This window comes from Lepisosteus platostomus, chromosome 4, assembly GCF_059453375.1.
Source record: "Lepisosteus platostomus isolate fLepPlt1 chromosome 4, fLepPlt1.hap1, whole genome shotgun sequence".
In the NCBI taxonomy this organism is placed as follows: Eukaryota; Metazoa; Chordata; class Actinopteri; order Semionotiformes; family Lepisosteidae; genus Lepisosteus; species Lepisosteus platostomus.
The window spans coordinates 62,694,419-62,721,352 of NC_142614.1; the positions used below are offsets into that span (position 1 = coordinate 62,694,419).

Below are 26,934 nucleotides of genomic sequence, written 5' to 3' on the forward strand. Positions count from 1 at the left end.
TAGCTTTCCTTTAGCTGGCATTGTGATCTCTGCACCATTGATGGCTTTTGCTTTCAGAATAATAAGGATAATTAATTGGATACAACAATAATTCGGTTTTCAAACTTGTGGACATAACTCACTGTAATTTTTACAAGCACATGAACTTCATATTAATGTATGGTGATTACACCCAAAGTCTTTATATGCTAAACGACTTTAGGTCTAAAGTCAGAACATGCCTTCTACATCATGCTGAGGTTGTATCTCAAATGATTCACTTGCTATATATAGTGAACTTTTCTTTGTCTATGGTGAGGATATAAGGCAGAATTGTTCCCATTGGGACCAACTTCAGAATCATCATTCACTGAAATTAGATACCTTTCATAGGTGGTATTTAAACCCAAGAGTTTAAACTGCAGTCAGAGCACTGAAGTACAATATCCATTGCATTATTTTTTTTCAGTTTTTCATTTTGCACATTGTATTACTGTTTATAAAATTGTATCACTTTTTTCAACAAAACATGTTAAGGAGAACTCATTATGATTTATGATAATTATGATTTCTCATTATGATTTTACAATTAATAATGCTACCACTTTTCCTAAGTTTTTAATCTTCAAATAAAATTCTGATTCTTATTTCTGACAGGTTAGTCTGAGATAGTATTTTACTGTCAAATGATAAAAAGAAAGTAAAGTCTTCTTATGCTTTACCTACTGTACAGTATTTCCAACATTGTCTGTGTAAATGTGTTACGAGTTATTTTTGGACCAATTGTGAACTGGTTTTATTCAAGTTTGTAGGCGTTTTATTACTTCTTAAAATTTCTAGGCTGATTAAAAACTAGGGTGCGATCTGGGTTACAGCTCAGGACACTAACCGTGCCTTAGAGAACATGACAGAAAACAGACTTAAGATGCTAACAACTGTATAAATGATATTTGTAAATGAAGACAAACACCTTTGGTTATTCAAATGACCAATGACTTATTTCTCAATTCTTTTTTGAAGATATATGGAATCATAGACTGAGGAAAGATTTTGGGTCCAAATTAATGGCAAAAGGAGACTCTAAAACGAAAGCCAATCTTCTGCTTTATAGCAGTAGCTTTACAGAAGAATTGTAACCAGTCAGCACTCTGAGGAATTGTTTGTGTCTTATAATATTGCATTAGCTAAAAAAACAATAAAGGCACTTGGGAAGCTAGAGTAATGATGAGCCCTGGCTCATCATTAATGGATTCAATCAGCTGCATATTGTTTCATACTGCATTTTTCAGTATTTATGTTTCAATGTTTAAAAACCATTAAATCAGAATGCCTTTTCAGCGACAAAATTTGGTTTAGCTTTTCACACTTGCTTAGAAATGTTAAAAGAAACCAATTTTCATTTAATCTAAGGAAAATATTATCTATGGGGTGAGAACTGTGGGATTTAGGGATTTAAACTCAGTTGAATGTTTTCCTGCTCAGCTTTCTAAATTCAGAATCTAAACAGATTGTGTGCATAATAATACTCTAAAACTCCTCCATATAAACTTAAAGCCCATCTTTGTTGTTTCAGTTTAAACGGCCTTCTACTAGACTTTCACTTTAAAACTAATCTATCACACTGCTGTCTTGAAACAAGTATCAGCCGTGCTGAACTTACAATAAACTTGGACTAAGAGCAGAGCATTATTACATACTGAATGTGGGAATGCCACATGTAATTGCATTTTATTGATCTATGATTACAACTAGGTAATAAATTAGTCTATCCCAACTGGCAACTATCAGCTTGACTTTATGGATTGCACTGCTCAGCAACAACAATTATTTGCTGAAGCAATTAGAAATTGCCATGGACGGGAAAAGGCTGTGCAATACAGCAGCAATTATGAAGGCAATAAACACATTTTAGATCTATCCTTGCCAGAATACTTTGTCAGTTTCGTCAATGATGAGGGATTAAACAACACTTGTTTTTCATTCTTCTCTAATGACCCAAGCTCAAGTTGGAGACACACAAAACTCGAGTGTAAGGAGTGCACCTCACAGAAAATACCTGGGACAAATAAGGAATACATTCGGTACAGATAAATGCTTTATTATCATACTAGAGAGGCAGTTAAAACATCATACATTTCATTTTTCATTCTTATGGGACACCAAACAAAGTGACAAAGCAAATACAAATGTTAATGTTATTGATCTCACACCTTACTCTACATACTGTATTCTGCAAGTCAGACCTTCCCAGAAATTGTGACAGCTTTGCAAGACCATTTATATAGCTAAAAGAATATTTTGCCCCACTATGCATGCTAGACATTCTGCAAAAAGGAAAGAAAAAGGGAGTTCAGAAAACTGAAACACTTCCTTATGTGTATGTTACAGCCTTCTTTTTATGAAACTCTAACCTGATGTTTATACAAGGTGCAGCTGAAAAACGGGCTTAACTTGCAAGCTTAATATTACAGCAGTTCAATCTGGACTAATCCCATGGATAATGACAAAAAAGATCTAATTACAGCATTATTGATAAACATATATTTTTGTGATAATTCTAAAGTTTGATTCTTAAGGAAAATAACATGGCTATGTGTACATTACACACAAACTGTACACAAGATGCAAGTACAGAGGGTAGGTTCACTATTTGCCATCTACAGAGAGATTAGATATGCGTGAATGATTAGGTAGCGATCTATTGAGCTGGCCTGGAAGTTTCCCCTTGCTGTTTTTGTTTTTTAATGTTATGCATGAAAATAATTCCTGAGGGATACACCACAGACAGAACAGTAGAGTGTTCTGGAGCTAAGGAGTTTATGAAAGCATGTTTCAATATATGTTGTTGACGTAATACAAGTAATACACGCAATTTAACTTAAAGCCTTGTAGCTTAATAAAAAAATGCTTCATTTTTACATAAGCTATGTTGGATTTCACCAGTTAACTCCATGCGTGATGTTACAATTTACCATTTATTAAATTCTTTATATTTATAAGTTGTAGATGTTCTCTTCTTTGCTTTCACGTCAACATTATTACAATTATTTTGGAAGAGATGGATACCTAGAATTTTAAACTGAGAATAAAAGTATCTTATTTAGCCAACAGTGAGATTCTAATGGAGATTTTATGTGAGGTAGTCTTGCCTGTCTCTCTGCCTCACTCAGTCTCTTTACAGTGCATTAAGTCACTCATCTGCAAAAATTCAAATAATAGTAGAAATAGTGTCTTCAGTATAGCCAGTTGTCTGAATCAATGCCCACTCTCAAATTTCAGGATAAACAATCTCTTTGCCATGTGTTCAATAACAAGAACATCAGTACAATCAAAAGGTGGACTTTCAGCTCATCCATTTAACTTGTTGTTGGTAACTTAATGATGCAAGAGTTCCATTAAGCCAGGTCTCCACAGAGTCATCTTGAACATACAAACCTCTGTGTAAAAAAGTTTCTCCTGCTGCGGTCCTAAAATATTTAAGGTTTATTGGCTCTTGTGTTCCCAGGTCCTTATATTACTGCACATCTTGAAGAAGTATCCTGTGTTAAGATGATGACACTCTATTCAGACCAGGAATTATTCTGGGTGCTGTCCTTACTACTGCCTATTGAGCAGTCATATCTTTTTTATAGTTTGGTGACCACAACTGAACACAATATTCCAAGTAATACACTGCTTATCAGTAACTACAGCTTAGTTCAGATAATCTTATTGTTACTGAAGTGTTTTTAATTATAATGACATCTCACCGACAGAGTTGGCATAAAACTAATACATTGGACATTAAAACTTGCTGAAGTTTCAACTCCATAAACCCAATAACTAGTAAATAGTATTTTCTCTGTCAGCAGCAAGTAGGTATTGTACATGTGAACATACAGTATTCTTCATAGAAATGCCTAGTTTCTATAAATGGTTTAGTAATACATCTCAAAATACTGCAGCTACCCTAGAAACATCATATTCTCATTGTTTGTAATAATCATAACAGGGCACCACACTGTCATGAAACTTTTGTTTCCAAATAATTCTGAGCTATGTACTGTTTACCACAGATTGAATCCTAGTTTGAAAAGTAGCGGGTGAACAGAATGGCAAACTGAATGTTGAAGATTAAAGTCTTAAAAATCACCAGTAATCACATTTCCTGAAAACCAATCCAATAATACTTTCATTATGAACTATACCAACCCTACACACTCAAAAAATAATCAGCTTTAAAAATCATTTTGTCTATTCTTTGAACAAGATAATTTATTTTACAGTGACATTAAATTAGATAATATTGAAATGTACTGAGGTTTATGAAGAAAAGAGATATCTACTGTAGCTTGTGTATTTAATTCACAAAAATATAGTATTCACATCACTTATCTCAGATATGAAAGTACATGAAGTGTTCAGATGAAAAACATCACATATACAATTAAGCAATGCTTTGAAAATCAAATTAGGTAAGTACTATAATTAAGCTGCCAGATACTGAAGCACCCCAAATCTCCCATTTAAAAGGTGGAATATCATTTCTCCAGCTGCCCAGTTCAATCCCTTTCACAACATCTATTCAGGCATGTTTAGTGGACAAAGTTGTTCCCAGCACACCACAGAAGGTCTGTAGTAAGTCTGTGACGAGAAAATGCCTCCTTAAAGCTATCACATCCTATCCATATGTATCCTAATGACCAGAATCTCTTTTAAGGACAATCATCAGCAGACAAATCAGAAGAAATTCATAAAGTGTTTTTCACTGAAAACATTATATTTCTGTATTTTAACTATTCAATTTAAAAACATTTATAAGATACGTTGAATGTTGTCTGCATCTTACTAACTCCCTAATCAAGCACACAATTTCCACAGTTAAACTAAAAGCTATGGATTCATTGAAACATACTGTACAATATTTCTATTAAAGTTATTTTTCCTCATTTTTCACAAGAAGAATCTCACAATATCAAGAAACTGAGAGGATAATATTGTGAATGTAAAGGACAGTCTGAATGTATTTACTTGTATTCATCTGGCAGAAGCTGTTATCCCAAGCAACTTTAAATTACATCTGGTGAAGATGCAAAGGATGCATGTGTAACCATGACCTAACACGTCCCTACAGCAGGCAGTAGCTGGTAGTGTACGGTTCTTGCACACAGGTTAACATCAATCATGGACAGCTGAGTACAGAAACTGGCTGGTATATCAGCACTAGTTGTAGGAACTACATTTCCAGGAAATCTGAAGGTCTACTTCGTGAGTCCCTAAGCTGCTGATCAGTGTTGATATCCTGCAGGTCCCGCCCAGAGCTGGTAGCTTTACCAGTGGTGGTCTGTTGTCAAAGGCACGCATTGAGAATGGACTCAAAAGGGACTCCTTATTTAAAGGTTTATTTTCTAAAGAAATGAGAAAATCCCATGGGAGTGATTCTAGATGTTTTCTCAGGATGGTACAGGACAGGAGTACTGCAGCTGGTAGTGGGTAACTAATTACCAGCCTGCGCAAGGTCACCTGGTTACACCTGCAACAATAGCATGTTTCATATTTTACCTTAATATCCCTTTTCATTTGTTTCTTACTCTTTAAATCCCCTAACCCAGTAGTCAAGTAGTGAGTTGGTTTTAAAAAAATGGAATGGCCACACAAAACATGCTTTTAACATGTTTTTTGCATCATTTTATGCTATTCTGAGACCTTCCAAAGATTATTATTTTCACTTTACACACAAAATGTATGGCTTTTAAAAAATAATAATACAAATATTTGACAGCAAGAGCAAAGGAATTTAAATTCACTATGTAAGATAAAAAAAAATCAGAGTTGTGACAAACCTTGAGATGAAATGGGACCTTAGTTTCAAGTAATACTCATTAGGCAAAATTAAAGATAAGCATAAACATACTAGCTGTTTATTTGACTGCATAATTGTACATTTGTATGCTGCAGATACTGTAAATTACAGCCCACAAGAAATGAAATGTCTGATTTCCATACTGAAAAGGCTAGGCTCAAAGGGGAATGAAATGTAACAGTTTTGTAACTGTTAACCAACTTTAAATATTATAGTAAATTTCCATCTAGAAACCCTATAGAAAAAGAAGTCTCACCCTTTACATTTGTTAAATGGGAAACCTTTCAAGACAAAGTAAAGTACGGAATATTAGAAAGTAGAATTCTAGTCATAATGGAACTCTCAGATAGGGAGATAGGGAATTTGCAAGTTGCTTAAATCAGATAATTTATGCACAGGAGAACAATGGAGAATTATAGTGAGAAAATGGCCTGTTAACTCACAGACTTGTTTTGGTATTGCTTCCTTTAGCAAGTTACTGTACATTACCATGATAGCTGAAGTCCACCTTGCAGTTTTTTGCTAATTTGCTGGGACCTACTGTAACTGCAACAATAAAATTACAAAATATCTTCTATATCACAGAGAACTTACTGTCAATCAATTAAGATGAACTGTAACTCACAAAACCTTTAAATGCAGCTAAATAAAGAGTTGAAGTATGACACAGAACAAGAGTTCTCAAGAGAAGAACTTTTAACCTTGTTTTGCTTCAGAAAAAGTGCAATGCTCAGAGTCAGCAGGTATAAACTACATAGAGACTGTACAATGTCCACTAGGGAGGAATTAATGTAGACAAATACAAGACACATTTCATGTCATTGATTCGAGCCATCACACTAACTGAAGCCTTTTGTTCTCAGAAAAAAACACGTCATAGGATTGGCTGGAAACTTGTTTCCTGAAGTAAATATATCACGTCCCACATGACAGTTCAAGGTCTTCAACAAAACTGATTAACCAGATGGAGCTAAATATACCCCCACAAATTTACAGTTTCATGCTCACCCTTAAAGCAATAACCATAATCACAGACATTCTGAGATGCAGAAACGGGCTCGGAAATTGTTCCCTTAGCTATGATTTATTCTGGTATCCTGTTGTCAGTGATACAGTGTTTAGACACGAGAACAAGTCTGTGACCCTTGACTGTCATACTAATGAAACCAAGAGTGAATTACTTTTAGTATTCCTTATAAAACAGCATTCATTAATGTACAAATCTGCAAATGTGCACAGGCACAAGACTAAAAATTAAAAACAACCAAATAAATGATACCATATTCACATGGAATGCACAATTATCATTTAATGTTCTTCAGATATTGACAAAACAAAGCAGTACCTTGAATTAAAATTCTGTTTTTGTAATCACCTTGTGTGTGCTTCAGCTGTTTTTATTTAACCAGTACAACCTGCAGAACACATATCATGTATTATTTGATCATTATTATTTGATATCATACCTCAGATATACCACATGTCATTCTGCTGCTCAGAATTATGCTTTTTTACTGGGCACTTAAAGAAATACAATTACATCTAACTCAAAATTTTTTAAACCTTTTTCCCTGTATCTATTTTAATTTATTTTAGGTTCACCACAATCATGTCCTATACTTTTATGATTTACAGTGCCTTGCGAAAGTATTCGGCCCCCTTGAACTTTTCAACCTTTTGCCACATTTCAGGCTTCAAACATAAAGATATAAATTTTTTATTTTATGTGAAGAATCACCAACAAGTGGGACACAATTGTGAAGTGGAACGAAATCTATTGGATTTTTGAAACTTTTTTAACTAATAAAAAAATGAAAAGTGGGGCGTGCAAAATTATTCGGCCCCTTTACTTTCAGTGCAGCAAACTCACTCCAGAAGTTCAGCGAGGATCTCTGAATGATCCAATGTTGTCCTAAATGACTGATGGTGATAAATAAAATCCACCTGTGTGTAATCAAGTCTCTGTATAAATGCACCTGCTCTGTGATAGTCTCAAGGTTCTGTTGAAAGCGCAGAGAGCATCATGAAGACCAAGGAACACACCAGGCAGGTCCGTAATACTGTTGTGGAGAAGTTTAAAGCCGGATTTGGATACAAAAAGATTTCCCAAGCTTCAAACATCCCAAGGAGCACTGTGCAAGCGATCATCTTGAAATGGAAGGAGTATCAGACCACTGCAAATCTACCAAGACCTGGCCGTCCCTCTAAACTTTCAGCTCAGACAAGGAGAAGACTGATCAGAGATGCAGCCAAGAGGCCCATGATCACTCTGGATGAACTGCAGAGAACTACAGCTGAGGTGGGAGAGTCTGTCCATAGGACAACAATCAGTCTTACACTGCACAAATCTGGCCTTTATGGAAGAGTGGCAAGAAGAAAGCCATTTCTCAAAGATATCCATAAAAAGTCTCGTCTAAAGTTTGCCACAAGCCACCTGGGAGACACCCCAAACATGTGGAAGAAGGTGCTCTGGTCAGATGAAACCAAAATCGAACTTTTTGGCCACAATGCAAAACGATATGTTTGGCGTAAAAGCAACACAGCTCATCACCCTCAACACACCATCCCCACTGTCAAACATGGTGGTGGCAGCATCATGGTTTGGGCCTGCTTTTCTTCAGCAGGGACAGGGAAGATGGTTAAAATTGAGGGGAAGATGGATGCAGCCAAATACAGGACCATTCTGGATGAAAACCTGTTGGAGTCTGCAAAAGACCTGAAACTGGGACGGAGATTTATCTTCCAACAAGACAATGATCCCAAACATACAGCAAAATCTACAAAGGAATGGTTCACAAATAAACGTATCCAGGTGTTTGAATGGCCAAGTCAAAGTCCAGACCTGAATCCAATCGAGAATCTGTGGAAAGAGCTGAAAACTGCTGTTCACAAACGCTCTCCATCCAACCTCACTGAGCTCGAGCTGTTTTGCAAGGAAGAATGGGCAAGAATTTCAGTCTCTCGATGTGCAAAACTGATAGAGACATACCCCAAGCGACTTGCAGCTGTAATCGCAGCAAAAGGTGGCTCTACAAAGTATTAACGCAAGGGGGCCGAATAATTTTGCACGCCCCACTTTTCATTTTTTTATTAGTTAAAAAAGTTTCAAAAATCCAATAGATTTCGTTCCACTTCACAATTGTGTCCCACTTGTTGGTGATTCTTCACATAAAATAAAAAATGTATATCTTTATGTTTGAAGCCTGAAATGTGGCAAAAGGTTGAAAAGTTCAAGGGGGCCGAATACTTTCGCAAGGCACTGTATATACAACCAGTAATGAAGCAGGTCAAAAATTGTGTCAAAATCAAACTTGCCAATGGATACATTTCAGGACCATCCACAAGATGGGTATACACAAGACAAATTATCAACAGCCTAGAATTATTGCCCTTTAACTATATTGTGTAGAAAAGTGGCAATATTGACTGCAAGTTATAACCTGCCCATAATTAAAGGTGGTATTCATTGGAACGTTGCCAGCATCTTTAAAACATAAGTACGTAAGAAATATCAGAAACAAGAGAAGGCAATTGAATCGGCTTACACAACATGGCTGTCTGTGTCATACTCCCACAATACTTTGAGTAAATAAGTGCCTCCTGTTTTCAATCTCAAGTGCACTTCCAAAAAGCTTCCACTTGCTTTCCATGATCTCTCCGTTTCATCTTTCACTACCCATTCTGAGAGAAAGTGTCTTTATTATCCCCAGGGTGGGGGAGGGGGGGACAAGTAACGATATGGATACAGGTATAATGAGAACTTGAAACTGTAGGTTTTGAATTCGGGGAGTTGGTATCTGCGTTCTGATGGGAGTAACTGGAAAGTATTAAAAAGGGGATGTGAAGGAAATACATGAATGATAGAGTTAGATCAGCGCCAATGACCTTCTGACATTTTCATAAGACTGCCCAGTTTGTTCTTGCAACTCAGACCTTAAAATACTTAAGGTTCCTTAAGAAAAAAAGACGCCGTTGACCTTTTCTGAGGAAAAGGCTAGTATTGGCTTCGAAATTAAGCTTGGAGTCCAGAACAGTCGCCAAGTACTTGTATTGTTCTACCAGCTCCACTGAATCTCCCCCGATTTAGGTTAGGGTGGGAGTGTGGGTGTTCTTCCTGAAGTCAATTATGTCTTTAGTCTTGGACATGTTTAGCTTGAGGAAGTTTTGTTCACACCAGGTGGCAAACTCATCAACGATTGGTCCATCTGCAAATTTGATTATGTGTCTTGAGTGGTGATAGCTCTTGCAATCCTTTGTGTATAGAACAAAGAGTAAAGGAGACAATACTCATCTTGTCTCCTTTACGGGGGGGCATAGAGGAATGCTTTTTGTTGGATAAAACATTGCTGTCTCTCACCCTCTGAGTTCTGCCTGATAGGAAATCAGTAACCTAGCTAAAGAGATTGAGATCAAAACCAAAGTTTGACAATATCTTAGTTGCCAGTAGGTGAGGTTGGATGCAATTAAATCCAGAGGTGAAATCCACAAACAGCAGTCTAGCATGGGTTTCTCTCAAGGTGTTGGAGGACTAGATTGAGATGGCATGTTATAGCATCTTCCACTCCCTACCTGCCCTGTAAGCAAACTGTATTCTTTTCATAATCAGTTAGGTGATGGCTACTGGTGTGTAATCACTGAGTGAACTTTACTTTAGCTACTCGGATGACAACTGAATCATTCCACACTTTAGAAACCTTTTGTTGGGTTAATGAAGGCATCCGCTGGGTTGTCTTTGTCAAGGGTCTTTGAGAATTCTTAATACTTATACAGTATGTGGTCTCCTTGTAGTCTTCTCTAAAACTAAAAAAGTTTGGTTCCTTCATCCTGTCAGAATAGGACATTCACTTAAGCCCCAAAATCTATCAAGTTGCTCTTCTCTAGACTGCCCAGAGCAGCAATATATTTCTCTAATATGAATTTTGCCGGTTCCAAAATTGTACACACAATTGTAAATGATTCCTTACTAGTGTGTTAAACAATTTTAAGATAACATCCCTGGATTTAAATTATATACTTTTAACTATAGATCCTAACATAGTGTTTTCCATTTCAATTGCACCCCACATTGTCTACAAAATATAAAAGTATTTTTCACATGTGTTGTAGCTTCTTAAGCTCAGCATTTCCCATTTTCTTAAAAGCCTCATATAAATCTAAATATATCATAACTCATTTTTTGAATATTTGATTTTTATTCCACTGATGCTGAGAATCCAACACTGTTAGCCCAGACAACTGTTTCCTCTAATGAGAAAAAATCACCTTCATTCGATTCTAAACTAGAGAGCCTTGTGATCTACAGTTGTCCTTGATTTTATTGTCTTTTGATTTATATTAAACTGTTGTTCAGGCTTGACCTGCGCAGAGCATGTGATAGCCATCACCATAAAAATTACCAGTATTTAGTCATAATAAGGGTTTTTAAGCAATTAGTTAATGCCATAAAGGAGATGAATGTCATTTCTGGGACAAGTAATACCGGATATCTAATACAGCAAGAGCAATCAAATTTCAACATAATAATATAAGACATTTTTTTACAATATCTTAGGCCCTTCCATTATCCTCTCCATCATTCTCCACAATATGGCTTGTAAAATTATTTATAATGTTCTTTGTATAATACTGATACTGATCTCCATTAGTGATTAGCAACCAAACAAGCTAATGGCCTAAATTATTTCTTCTCTTTTAAAACCTGTCTGGTGTTCTTAAAAGTGAATTTACTATCCCTGCAAACTTGTGCTTGACATATTAAAATATTTATCTTTGTATTTTGCTTTACATTGATGCCTCTCCTTACTTATTATTTATTAAGAATGAAGAGATTCACAGCTACTTTTAATCAGACCTTTGGGTTGAAATGACCCTGGTCATTCTTTTCTGAACTCCTTTAACAATTTTATAATAGAATGCACAAGGTGAACATAGTAATAAAGAAGAGAAACAGGAAAGTCCGTCAAGAATTCTCCAGAGCAGGATAACATAATCATGTTGCAATACAGAAAGTGCTCATCACACACGGTAATGCACATTTGCAAGTCGAGTGATGCAAATGAACTGCATCACTGGACTTGCAATGGACTACAGAAAACTGTAGAGATGGGATATAGTCAAATAGAATTTCCTTCACCGTGTTCTCAAAAAACAAAGTGCACGTGTAGCTCCTGTGTGCTTGGTTCCAACAGTGAATGGTTCTGGTAGTTCCATAATGTTGTAGGGCACATTTTCCTGGTATAGATTCTGTACTCTCACTCCATTTATAGGTAAGGCCAATGCTAATCGCTTTTTAACAGTACTGAGTAACTTCACTACATGTTGCAGTATTTCGTTCTTGCCAGGACAGGTGTCCACCAGGATGGCAATGCCTTTATCCTCAGAGCATGTGGTCACCCAATGGTTTGATGAGCATGACAGTAATGTTAACCATGTATCATGGCCTTCCCAGTCACCAGATCTGAACCTAAGCAAGCATTTACTGTATGGGATATTCTGGAATGGCACCTGAGACAATGTTTTCCACTTTTGTTTCGGAAGAATGGTGCAGCCCTACTGCTGAATTCCAGATCCCAGTAGATGCGTAGGAAGACTGTACTGGCTGCATGTGGTGACCCAATACCCTATGAGCTGACTTTACATTGGTGTTTCTTTTGTCCCTTACTTGTACGAGTTAGATGGTAGGATAGATCATGGCAGATTTGTAGAGGTCTGGGATATAATCACAGCTATTAGTTTGCAAATGAACTGTAATTTCTGCTCAACATACAAAGATCATCCAAGCTAGAATTCTAATATGCTGCGCTACATGTCTTCATTTCAAATAAGGCATTGTTTTTTATTATAAACAGTGTCTGCACTGTTATTATAAACAGTGTTTACACCGCCTGTGCAACACACCACCAGAAAGCTAATCAGGCTTTTACAGCTATAACGTGACCTGAATCTCACTTAAACTCCCTAATTTGTATAAAAGGAGAGTGCTCTTGTCACAAATACTGACCAAACAGAAGCTCAAATGTGACGTTTCTCAGAATTGTTCCCTTGATTATTTTTAGTATGGATGTATAAGGGAAATAATTAAAATGTAGGTTTCAGAGTGATGTGAGAAATACAGCCCCACATTTTTTCTTACAAAGTTAATTAGTACTTTGTTCTAACACCCCAGCTTAATCACATAGTTCTGGCACTAGAAACAGCATTGCTTTAAAAGCTGGAATAAACGACAAAGTTCCTTACATCTGTCTCAGCTCTCTGCAATGTACAATTGTCAGGGGAATAGCACAACAGTACAATACTTTAAGAAAAAACAAAAGAGTAGAAGAGAGGGCTCATGAATCTCTGCAGCAGAGAAGCAGCAAGGATTTTACCAATGTAATTCACACATAAAACTTCTTCAAAACCAAAACATATACAAACAAAATGTAATCAAATATCGTATATCGTATATACTGAATAGCTTATTCTATTTACTTGATCGATGGTAATGAGCATGGAAAGTTCCAAAAAAATTACAAAGCTGTAATGGGAGCAAACATTAACAAAACTGGAACAATTTCAGTGAACTATGTTTTTGGCCTTTATTTCATATATAAGGAAATAAATATATATATTTTCACATATTTCATATATGGGTGGAGAGGTGGCACTGTGGCTAAGGATCTGCGCCTGTGGCTGGAAGGTTGCCGGTTTAAATCCCATGGCTGGCAGAGGAATCCTACTCTGTTGGGCTACTTAGTTTGTTGATAATTAAGGACAATAAAGAAAATCAGAAAATTAAATATTATAGAAAGTAACCCCATTGTTAGTGTAAATATGTCCAGCAGCCATATCACTCTGCAACTCACAACTGGGACCCCACTGAAGCTAAATAGGTGTGAGCCAGGTCAGTACCTGCATGGGAGACCTCCTGGGAAAAACTAAGTTTGCTGCTTAGTTAGTGGTGAGGTGTTAGTGGGGCCAGCAGGGGGTGCTCACCCTGGAGGTCTGTGTAGGTCCTAATGCCCCAGTATAGTGACGGGGACACTGTACTGTAAACAGGTGCTGTCCTTCAGATGAGATGTAAAACTGAGGTCCTCATACTCCGTGGTTATTAAAAATCCCAAGGTGTTTCTCAAAAAGAGTAGGGGTCTTACCCCGGTGTCCTGCCCAAATTTCCCATTGGCCCTCACTAATCAGTGGAGTATCCAGAAAAGCGCTATATAAGTGTAAGCAATTAATTAAATACTGCACCTGCCTTATACCATACAGTATATTGCTGTATCTCCATCTTTTCTAGCAATTAAATTATACAGCTGGATAATCCTCAGATTAAAAAAAAAAACATTCAAACATGCCATTCATCAGTGGTTGAACCCTTTTGGTGAATTTGATGTAATTGTATTTTTAAAATATATTTAGAATACTGAAAATATCAATATATTAAAATGTCATTTTTTTCTCTGTAGTGGTTAATATCTAGTGTAATCTGGACATGTACATCAACTATTAAAAGATTTCCATGACTGACTTTTAATCCTTCTGATCGTCTGTGTATCTTGCACACTGGGCATTTTTCATCACTACAAAATAGTACAGAATACAACAGCAGTGGAATAGCAAATCTAATATTTTGTTTTGTTCTTATTAATTCTAAATTAGTAGCACAAAATGTGATTGTCTAGCATACACAAAGGTCCTTTATTTATCTGTGACAGCAAATCAAACATTTTCAAATTGACAGGGTGCTGCCTTCTCTCAGCTTTTATGGAAGTTTAAAGTAGCACCAGGTAAACCAATAAAGCCAAAGGACAAACTGTAAAAACCCTATTACAACCACCAAGCACATTTTACAAAGACAGTGATAAGTCCAGACCTATAAAGGAAAAAAAAACATTTGAGAAAATCATATTGCATTGATTTGAGATTAAATAGACTATACAAATCACAAATGTCACTGTTTATTCTTTTGTTTTTTCAATACATATGCTGTATATATGTTTTAAGACCCTTATTTGACATAGAGCAGAAGTGTCCAGCAGAGCTCACGAAAGAAATATAGGTAAGGTATTTATTTTTTGTCATGCATTTGATAACAGTTCAATTTTAAAACAGAAACTTTTCAACTGCATGCAGCTGCCTTTGATGTAGAAGCATGAACGTCTCAAGTCAACATTTCACGGTACTGTACATACTGTTCAGCATGAGAAAGTGAAAATTTTAACTGCCAATGAGGCAATTAACAGTAGCAGTACGTACTCAAAACCACAATTCATAACAATTAAGAAAAGCCATAGGAGCTGTAATTCAGCATTATACTGAGCACTATTATACAATGCACATTTAAAACAAGGTACAGTATATACTATTTACAAAATAGACTTAAATGTAGTGAATTTGCTAAAAGAAAGGGTTGGGATGTAGAGAAACAAGTGTTTTTAATATAATCCCCTTACAGACAGTTAGCAGGGGCCCAAGTGTGGAGAATCTGCACACATTATAACCTCTTTATAACCATGATATGGAAGAGGTGGCTGGACAAGGGCTGTTTAATTTAACCTTTTTTTTTAACCTGAATTTTGCCTTTTCCGTCTCGGTTTCATACCTTGCTAGTAAATCACAGTGAAATTTGTTGCTCCTATTTGGCCAGATCCGCTTTGTCACATTCTTTACCTTGCTGGCTGTCTAGCACGGCAACAACCGAGACGGCTGCTCTGTGAGAACCTTCCTGCCACTGCCAGACAACTCACCCTGAACTCGCCCAGATGGAACCTTGGGGCTTTCACTTCTAACAAAGTGTCTCACTCCGAGACTGTTTTGCTCTGAAACTCCAAACAAATGTCTCGCCCAAACCTGAGCAGACAGTATGTGAAAGTCTCACTGCGAGACTTTGCCTCTCCATTAAACCTGAACTAACATTTCCCTCAGATAGCCCAGTTCACTCTCTCTCCCTTGGAACAGACTGTCTGTAGAATTCTCCATTCCCCTCCCTAATTGCTGCTGTAACCGGACACCTTCCGAGGTTAGATCTGTCAGTTTCTTGGAGTCTCACAGGGAGACTCTGTTTCTCACTGTGAATTCATCTTTTTTTTTCCTGTTACATATTGCATTTCTTAACTTGCAGATGCCATAAAAAACAAAAGTGTTTACCCATGTATTTTTGACCCTTTGTATTGCTGCTTTCTGTGTAAGCAGCCAACCATTGATACAGCAAACGTGAGGGGACCATTTTCTCATATCATTACCACTTTACACACTTTACTTTAGCGAGGTATAGTTATAGTATAGTCCTGCTGTCACTCCTTTCTTCAATGTGGAGGTTCAACTTTTCTATCTCTCCTATGTGTTATCCTCTTCAACACTAATATTCTTTCAGGTCATCCAAATCTCTGGGCTTCAGGCCCAATGGTGTCCTCTGTCGGAGTTCACAGCCCAGAGATAAGTCTTTGTGTTTGTTGCCCTAATCCTTTAGAATACTAAATATTCCAGGGGACAATAAAACCAAAACCAAACAATTTTGAAAAAACCTAAAACAGATTAAATTTATTTGGCTTCTTGTAGAGGTTAACCATGAATTACATGAACAAATTACACAAAAATGTAATTGGAAAGCTTTGTAATACACTCCTGAGATGTTTTTCTCTCTGCCTTATTTTTCTTAAATTTAATATGCTTCTTTAACATTTTCCTTAGATTTTTTAAAAATGTATTTCGTTCAATAGTTTTACTACATATCTAATGACACTGTCCTCCTAATGGACACCCTAAAACTAATCTATAGAAATATTATCTTCTTAAAGACATGGATATTCTGAGGTTGTTCAAGCTATTAGCCTGCCTGAGACTTTAGGGGTTAATGACTTTTCAAATTATATATGGAAAACCAGGCATAAAATGTGATTTAGGTGAAACATATCTGGGTATTAAATGAATCTGAAAGATGCTCTCCATCACTATCAGAAAATTGCACAAGCTGCTTTAAATTGATTGCATCCTGGGAAACAGGTAGTTAAAATAAATTGCATAAGGAATATTTTAAACTAAGAGTAAGGTTTGCATTATTAAAACATAACAGACAATAAGGTGGATACATTGCAAGTACTGAATGCAGCAGCGTTTCTCCTCGTCCACAAGTTTACATGAGAAGATTTTGTCTAAGCCGGAGTAGCTTGACGCTGTTGGACATTAGATGCTTGATCTAGACACTTGTCTGTTCTTTTAGACTATATAGTAAAGTGAAAGCTGATATTGCAGGCAAGCTGTCCACATAGTGAAACACACATATAACAAATCCCAGTGACAGGCTCAGATAATAAACCTGCCTTTATAAAAACACAATAACTGTGGAACATCACAGGAAATGTTCAGAATTAGCAGTATGGTATTTTTGATGTTACTGAAGGTTATATGATAGTTACTGATCCTGTTAAATCATATTCAAGAGATGGTTAACAACCAGTTGCTAGTGAGGCAAAAATGACAGGAATAAAAACAGAGAATCTTCACTTTGCTAAATGATAATTGCCTGAAAGGAGAGGATTCTATAATTCAGTGCAGAAGTGTATCAAAGAACAGCTTTTAATTATACCGCTAAACATGTACTGTAGCTTTCATCTAATCTGATTTATATGAGATACATTAATTTGTTATACCTCTTATTTCAATTTTAGGTAGTGAACACAAAAACACATTCTATATTCTGTGTTTATTCTGTCACCTACACAGTGTATTGTATTTCACAGTATTTCGTTATCCTGTGCAAAGAGTTACTATTATATACTGTTCAAGTACCTACAGTAGATAAACTCATTCTACAGAATGGTGCATGTCAATGTATAGATATTTGACATCGATAAATAATTGTCATAATTTAAAGAACCCCTATTTATACTGTATCTGTAAAAAGTAAAAGTGGAGTTGTAGTATTTTTTTGGCATTTGCTTTTATGCCAAAGTACATAAAAATTAGCAGCAATGTTGACCAATAGGGATGTAACCATTACCTGCACAGAAATTCATGCAATCCCAAGAAGTGGATTTGAATTTAACATGTGATTGTAAGAGATTCACTTTTACAGTATATCTTTGTACTGTATATCATAGATGGTGAACATCTGGACACCGTTTTCTAAAACAAATATGGTACCATCAAGAATCATCAAGATGCAGCCTAATCCTAATGATCACTTGTCTCAGCAGACTTATAGTGTCCCAACTAATCTTGGTTACTGGTGAAAGTACAATACAGTATATTACCATGATTTGTTTAAATCCATGTCACACAGAAACTTCCATTCCCTACTGTTCTTTGTTTTCATTTTTAATTCCCTACAAGTTTGTATTCATTTACAATGCATTAAGTTTACAGTAATATCTTCCTTGTTAAAAAAAACAGTGTAACTACTGCAAGAATAAGCTAATTCATAAGTGCTTTAATTAATTCCATATACAAACATATTTATTAACTTTGAATGATCACTGCATATAATACTCAATATCTGTTAAGTCTGATTTAGCCTTGCATAAAAAATAAGTATTAATAAGCATACAGACTTACATACAGTACTAGTAAAGTCTGTCTAGCAACATAAACCCTGTGGAATTAAGTTAAAAAAATGGATAACTGGCATAACCTTGGGAAGGCTTGGAAAGCAGCATTAAGTTCTGAAAGCGATTGTTGCTCTCCAATCCTGTTCAAAGGCTGCTACATTCCTTTGTGTATAAGGTACATTAAATTACAGATCACCTTATATCATATAAGTAACACTGCAACATTTTCTAAAATATTAATGGTTTCCCTAGACCTACTGCATCATTTTTTTTTTTACTTTTAAAAGTCATTCAGCATATTTTTTTTTTTACAGAATTTAAAATCAGGACTAATTCTGTGCTGAACTATCAGACTCAGCAGTGAATCCTTCCAGTATGTGACTAGCATTTAAAATTCAATTAATATGAAAAAAAGACTGCACTTACAGCAGATATTCTATAAATATTTTAGAAGGAAATTGAGATAACTGAAATAATAAATGAATGAAATTATCCCAAGAGCAGAAACATGCAAAATATTACTAAAACATTCCAAACCAAGAACGGAATGATTAATTTTGAAATACATTTCCTTATCTTGTGAAGAAAAAAAAATGTTGGAAACTACTTTGATAGTGAATATAGTTAACAACATAAACATTTAAATAACAATTACAACAAGAACTGTTTGCTTGTGTGTAGTGTATTTCATCTGCTGGGTTTAAAGTCTTATCTGAAGGATGGCACTCCTACAGCAAGTCTCTGGTCACTATATTGCTGTATTGGTTTTGGAAATGCTGGTAAATTGAGACCAGTGCCACCAGCTAGTCTACCGGCACCATTTGTGCATCCAAGGTTTTCCATCTGCTCTCCTATCCCAGTATGGGTCAAGCCTAGCTTTGCTGAACTTTGAAATCTGATCAGATGAGTCAACTAAATGGTGAAGCTGCTGGCAATGTATTTTGATTGTATTAATAAACATTTTGTTACAATTTGTACAAAGAAATACTATTCTTCATTTTAATTTAATTTCTTGAGCGGTGGCTCTGTGGCTAAGGATCTGCACCTGTGGCTGGAAGGTTGCCGGTTCAAATCCTGCAGCCGGCAGAGGAATCCTACTCCGTTGGGCCCCTGAGCAAGGCCCTTAACCCTAACTGCTCCAGGGGCGCTGTACAATGGCTGACCCTGCGGTCTGACCCCAAGCTTCTCTCTCCCTGTCTTTGTGTCTGTGTCTCATGGAGAGCAAGCTGGGGTATGCGAAAATACGAATTCGTAATGCAAGAAATTGTAGAGGGCTAATAAAGTGATGTTATGTTATGTTATATTGACTGCCTATGAAGAGTACATAACATCTGAACCCATTGTATTATTATTGTATAATTATTACTACTTTATTGTATGCTTATATCCAAAATAACTTATATGTGTATCCATTTATACAGCTTGATATGATACTGGAAGAATCCAAGTGAAACTCTTTACTCAAGTACACAACCATGTGCTACATCTGGGATCTGAACCCACAAGCTTCCAGTTATAAGTCCAAAACTCTAAGCACTGCTCCACACTGCTGGTGCCAAGCAAAGGTCTTCCAATAAGTCTTTTGCTGACAGCATGTTGCTTATTCTCATTCAATGAAACATTTGCAGCCTTCATTTCTAACAAGATCAAGTCTCCCAACCTTCCTGCTTTTTGGTTTAGATTTCCAGGGAAAGCAGCTTTTTTCACTTGACTCATGATAGAAAGTTTAATCTGCCAAACTGTAAAAGAACCCCTAGATTAAATAATGCATGGAAAAATATAGCTACAGCAACTCAGCAGGGTAGTCATGTTACGTTTGTATTATTAGGAATATGACCAAGATTGCCATTTTCAAGGAGAGTGGCTGACAGGAATGCAGGAAGCAAGATGCGACTATGTATTGCCTGTATAGTCAGCATACATGTACAAATAAAACCTGCAAAACCTGATGGCGTAAACTTATGTAGGAGCAGCAGACACTTAATACTCTTTAAATTCATGGTTGAAGATTGGCAGATGGTTTGCACTTTGGGTATTCCCATCATCCAGAAGTGAAAATACTGTACAGTACCTCCCACGGGCTTATTTCCCTTTACTGAATACTGAACTTCTTAATTTAAAGTTGAAGCTTATAGTCTGACATTATGTTCTGACAGTTCCTTGATAATATTATTATTTCTTACACTGGCATTTTTCTAGACATTCCACTCAAAGTCTTATAGGTAATGGGGACTCCCCTCCACCACCACCAATGTGCAGACCCCACCTGGATAATGCAATGATAGCCATAGTGTCCCTGTCATTATACTAGGACATTATGACACACACAGACGCACTAACACCTCTACCAGCAGCAACCTTAGCTTCTCCCAGAAGGTCTCCCATCCAGGTACTGGCCAGGCTCACACCTGCTTAGTACTCAGTAGGTGGCACTGTTCTATTTTCCAATCCAATGTCCCAATATGATGCCCAGATAACTACTGTCAGAGGTGTCATCCTTCAGATGAGACTTTAAACCAAGGAGTTGACTTCTTGGTCATTAAAGATCCCAGAGTACTTTTTTACTTATAACCAAGGTGTAAAGCATTGTACGTACAAAACACTTTGAGATAAAAAGCACTATATAGATATAAGCAGATATTGTACCAATTATAATATACAGTGCAGTCCGTAAGCATTCGGACAGTGACACAATTCTTGTTGTTTTGGCTCTGTACTCCAGCACATTGGATTTGAATCATGATAGGAATAGTCTTAATGCTTCCTAACAATTTGAGTGGAAATTAAATAACTAGAAAAGTAAAAGAAGAGAAAATCAGAATTGCATCCTACATATACAGTACTGTATTTTGTTATGTACTGAACACATCTGAAAAAAGTTTTAACATCTTAGATAGGGTCTGCACTTACTCTGTACAAGTGTAAAAATGTACTCAAAGCCAACATTAGTGTTTTTTACTGTTCTAACAAACTTTATTTTCACAGCTTATAGTGGGAGATATAAGCTTGTCTTCATGTAGAAGAAACAAAGCTTGTCATTCAGCATTTGTTAAGTCATATTGATCATAATCTAAGCTGTGCATGAGCAGTCAAAGACAAAATGAAGTGTTGCAGCAGATAATCTATCCCATTTGGAAAACATACCCCATTTACAAACTACAACTAAGAGACTGTCAGATATTCCCATCTGAAATAGTATCACGTGTTACTCTTTATGCTGTATACCCATAAAACTAAAAGGCTACTTTTAATACAGGAGTAGAATATACAAATCTATCAAGATAAGTGATTATCTTAAAACAAAATGACCAATCTTTCAGTGAAAAGAAGAACACAATATAATTGTACTTCTACAAAAAGAAAGCCATTGAGTGAAGAGTGTAGCAATGCAAAATGTAAACGACCTTTGCACTGCAGTGTACGGTATGTATCTCTAAATGCTTGAAGAAGATAGAAGAGAACTTCATTGTACATTGCACAACTGCACTGCAACAACATGCATTTTACTTCACATTGTGACCCACATCATACAGGTTCAACCTCTGGGGCATTTGAGATATTGATTTTTTTTTTTTAATCAAAGCATCTGCTTCTGGCTTTTACTAAGATCATTCACTTCATGTAGCAACACAAGCCCCTCAGAGCCACTTGAAACAAAGATCTCCTGTCTGGAGATGAGATATACTAGCTTTCCATCCTACTCAATTCCTCAGATTTAACCTTTATAGCAAAACCTGTTAATCATGCAGACATATCATATCAAAATTGAAAACTTGTTACATTTAAAAATATAATATGATTGTTTCATTTCTTTATTTATGGTAAAAAAAGCACCCACCCTCAACCTACTTTCCTAAAGGATAATAACTATTTCTTTTCAAATGTACTCTTCACATTTAGAATAAACGGTTTTTATAAAACCAATAACACATCCTTAGACATTTACTAAACCAACCTCTTGTTTTAATGTATACATTGACAATCATCTCCAGTCATTTCCATATGCTATTACAACTTGAAGCTAAAAACTCACAGTATTATTTCATCAGTCCAAGAGACTGTTCTTGATTGCTCCTTCACCCAGCCTTATTATTTCAATGCCTATTCAAGTCACTTTAGATGGTTTTCTTACCATCATCCTCATACTTATCTTTTTCTAAATGCACACGCTAGCTTCTTTAAAGACACTCTTTACTGTGTCCTTGTAAGTGTTCATTAGTACTTTTAGGAAGAGATATTAATTATATTGATAGGTATGATAGGTATATAAGAACCCTTTCATGAGTATTAGCACAGGTCAAACAATACATCAAAAACAGGTTCAACTAAGAGCGTGAGTTCTGAAGTTGAAGAGTACTGGTATAGAAGTTCTATCAGCATAAATAAATATAATGAGGCTGAAATGAGAAAGTAAAAGGGTGTCTAAACAGTCTAATCATGCTCATGTGTGTGAGGCTTTTAATTCCTTAGACAAAATAATTAAATCCATGAGAATAGTTCAATGCTCTTAGAGTCCAACTACAAGATGCCTGCAAGTGCCTAATGTATCTTTAACTATTTAAAATCCTAGTAGTATTCAATGACACTGTTAACAGAATAATAATGATATATTAATAATGATCAGGAAAAGTGAAGCGACTATTTATTTGCACAGAATAGCATTGATTTGTACATAGTACACAATATAATCCCTTTATCCTGTGCAATACATGATTACATAACAACATGCTGTGAATAGTGAGGATATATTTAATTAAGAATAATAATTCAGAGTATTTGTTCGGTACCAAACAAGGCCGTATCCGTAGAATGTTTTGTTCTTTACATTCATGCTCCAGACAAAATCTCAGACAGACGTAAAGTGTTCGAGAAAACAGGACCTAAATATTTTTAACCTCACAACTGACTGTGGAGTACTTTCGCGTTTCACATTTCTTTAAAATAAGTTTTTTTAGAGTTCATCTTTACATAACATAAATACGATACAGTCAAACTGTAAAAGAAATTTAACTATGCACAGTATGCTGTATATATTGTATGTATAATGAAGGTTTACTCAATGGGGTAAATCTTACCCTGGTGAGAAGAGAAAATTGTACTTTATACCGTTAGCTTATGATGTTTAGTTTTAGAACAATCCCAATTTGAAAATGAAATGTTACATAACAGTGGACACTTGACATAAAATCTCCTTTTGCCTGTACAGCCACATACACTAAATGCCACAGGATTCAATTTATATTTTTTCTGTAGCTGTTAAGGATTGTTTATTGTTGATAAACTACAAAATTGTTAATACTGAACTTGTGCTTTATGAGGGAAAATTGTGAGTACACTCTATGTCAGACTATAACAAGCACAAGACTGAGGTATCAAATCTATACAAACGGAAAGGTTAAACTGAAATCACTTAAACAGAAAGATAAATCTGAGCTGAATAGGTGTGCTAGCCTTCACAGTCACAACATCCTCACTCTTCATTTTAAGATCAGGTTGATAGTTTTTACAGGAGATGAAAATGAGGGCACAGCCAACATACAGTATACGGGAGAGGAACAGAGATGGACTGACAAAAACAAATGGTGATAAAACTTTTTATAAGTGTGTTTCATAAGATGTGTAATTAGATGCCTTGACCAACTGCACATAAGATTAATGATAATACAGGGAGTACTTAATAAAAGTAATTACTTTAATGATTATATGATGAATTACTTATTATATTTTAATCTCCAATTATAATAATAATACATTTTCAGTACTATAACAACTAAAGAACAGTAAAGAATCAATGAATGAAAGTGTCTCAGAGATAATAACAATGTGAAGAACTAATAAATAAAGCAAAGAATGTTAGGATATGCAGAATTTCAAACAAGTGATGTTATGTTAAAATGGTAAACAAGCAAGACATCACTTACTGTTAAATTTTGGTCACCAGATTAAAAAAACAAGATTGCTGCTCTGTGCAAAGCAACCGGATACATCAATGGGATTAAAGGAATGTTGTACCCGGATAAGTTGTAAGCATGGAATGTTTATAGTTACAGAGTCAGCCAAATGGAATCAACAGGACTGAAAACTGAAACACAGGACAATACTGGAAGCTACCAGAACAAATCTCGCCTGAGTCTACCAACAATGGCTCTGCTGCAAATTATTTAACCAATACAATGTGGACATTCAATCAGAAGAGGAGGCTTATTTTTTCACATAAAGGGTTGTGGGTATCTTGAACAAGCTATCCAGCCATATTGTTGAAGCATCCTTCAAGAAATAGCAGGATTAGATCCTCAGATAGCTAACAAACAAAAGAGCAAGACAGGACAAATGTGTTATGGTGAACTTACTGAAAGATTCAAACACACCAGTGCAGAGAACAGAGCTTGAATGCCATTTTAAATATTTACAGGGAGGACTGTGTGTTCGCCAGTCTCACTGCTTGTGGATAGAAGCTATTGAAGAATCTAGTGGTAAGTGTCCGTATGCTCTTATATCTCTTGCCTGAGGGCAGTGGGGTGAAGAGCTCATGCCCGGGGTGGTGACTGTCCTCTGTGATGGCCAGAATTCTACCACGGCAGCGGTCCTCATAGAGCTGTTTAATCTCGGTGAGACCGCAGCCGATGATCTTCTGGGCCATATTGACCATTCTCTGCAGTAATTATATTATTCTATTATTATATTATCATCATTATCATTATTATATAATTATATTATTATCATGTGGAAGTTAGTAGCTCATTGGGAAAAACTAAGGTTGCTGCTGGAAGAGGTGTTAGTGGGGCCAGCAGGGGGCGCTCACCCTGTGGTCCATGTGGGTCCTAATGCCCCAGTATAGTGATGGGGACACTATACTGTAAACAGGTGCAGTCCTTCGGATGAGACGTAAAACCGAGGTCCTGACTCTCTGTGGTCATTAAAAATCCCAGGGCGTTTCTCAAAAAGAGTAGGGGTGTACCCCGGCGTCCTGGCCAAATTTCACATTGACCCTTACCAATCATGGCCTCCTAATAATCCCCCTCTATGAATTGGCTTCATTACTCTCTGCTCTCCTCCCCACTGATAGCTGATGTGTGGTGAGCGTTCTGGCGCACTATGGCTGCCGTCACATCATCCAGGTGGATGCTGCACATTGGTGGTGGTGGAGGGGAGACCCCATTACCTGTAAAGCGCTTTGAGTGGAATGTCCAGAAAAGCGCTATATAAGCGTAAGCAATTATTATTATTATTGATCCAAGAAGCTCATCCAGCTGCTTCAACAACATGACTGGGTAGATTGTTCCCTACTCCCACAATCCTTTGCCTAAAGAAGAGCCTCCTCCTTTTGGTTTTAAAAGTTCTCCCAAGACATCACATGTTGATTAAGTTAATCATTTGCAGCAGGCACACTGATAATAAGACTTCCCATCAACTTTCATAGAATTCTTTTAAAAACCGATTTAGATTCATGTAAAGGCACCACTCGTCATGGCCTAATCCAGATGCAGTGAGCCACCCCAATGTAAACACACTCCAGGGATGAGCACTTGCATCCATAAATGTATTCTAATAGCATTATACAGTTTTCCTAATGGGATAACGTAATAGGCTACATTAATCATAGTGAACACAAAATTCACATTATTAAAGAGTAGCAAAAAAAAACACGGTCATGTTTATTTATGTTGCACAGCTTCTTTTACATCATTTCCATTCTAACAAGGAAGATACTGAGAAGCATCGCAAAATTCCTGTTATTTTTAGCCCTGTAGGGGACGCAGTGTCCCCACCAAGAACTGGGAATGAAGACGTCCTGGGGCTGGAGGTTGCTGCTTGTTCTGGAGGGGAGATGAGGGCAATCCCTTAGATGATTTTAAACCCGTGCTTTTTGTAGAGCAGAGTTTGTTTGAGGATATGGAATAGTGCTGTAATAATCTACTGATAACTTCTCCAATACATTTTGGTCTAACCCAATGTACACCTGTAGTTAAGGGTTGTTCCCCACAAACCAGTGAGTTCAAGTCTTTAAATATCCTTGTGCAAGAGACACATTTAAATAGTAAAATGAAGCACATTCCTTTGTGTGTTATGATGTGAAAAGAAACAAATTTATGTTTTTTCCACCTATTCATGAAAAAAAAAATAACATGGAAAATACTGAAGATGTGAAAAGTATTCTTACTAAATTGCTGGTACAAATATTAATATTCCAGGTTGACATAATATATTATATAGGCATTTACCTGTAAGAAGGCTGTTTCAGTTACAAAGCAGTAAAGAATCTCCTTCTTTTGATGAAGATTAGAATACTAAAACAGTAACCCTTATAAATGTTAATGTGGTATACCATGATCAAAGCACAGCAGCATAGTAAAGCTCATTGAAATAAAAGCACAGTAAAGCTCAGAGGGGGCACTAGAAAGCACGAGAACATGGAAAACTATAGTGATCCACATTTCTTTATAAGCTTGGTAAAACTGAAAAATCCCAATACAGTTTTACTGTGGTAAATGTTCAAAGGGAAAAAGAAAGATACTGATGTTTACCAAATCAAATCATTGAACAAATCGATAACTAATTGGGTATTCCTTTTCAAATTTGTTTCTCCCA

General features: G+C 36.2%; 1 protein-coding gene across 4 annotated transcripts in view; it reads right to left on the reverse strand.

The window, feature by feature from the left end:
• frmd3 (FERM domain containing 3) overlaps positions 1-26,934 on the reverse strand; it is a 94,980-nt gene that overhangs the window by 49,256 nt on the left and 18,790 nt on the right. The window contains exon 1 of one of the 4 annotated variants that reach the window (XM_088630181.1): positions 15,402-15,718. The exons of the other annotated variants lie outside the window; for them this stretch is intronic. The gene's annotated coding sequence lies outside the window, so the exon portion shown is untranslated. Of the gene's footprint in view, positions 1-15,401; positions 15,719-26,934 lie in introns of those variants that run through there. 4 annotated transcript variants of the gene reach the window in all.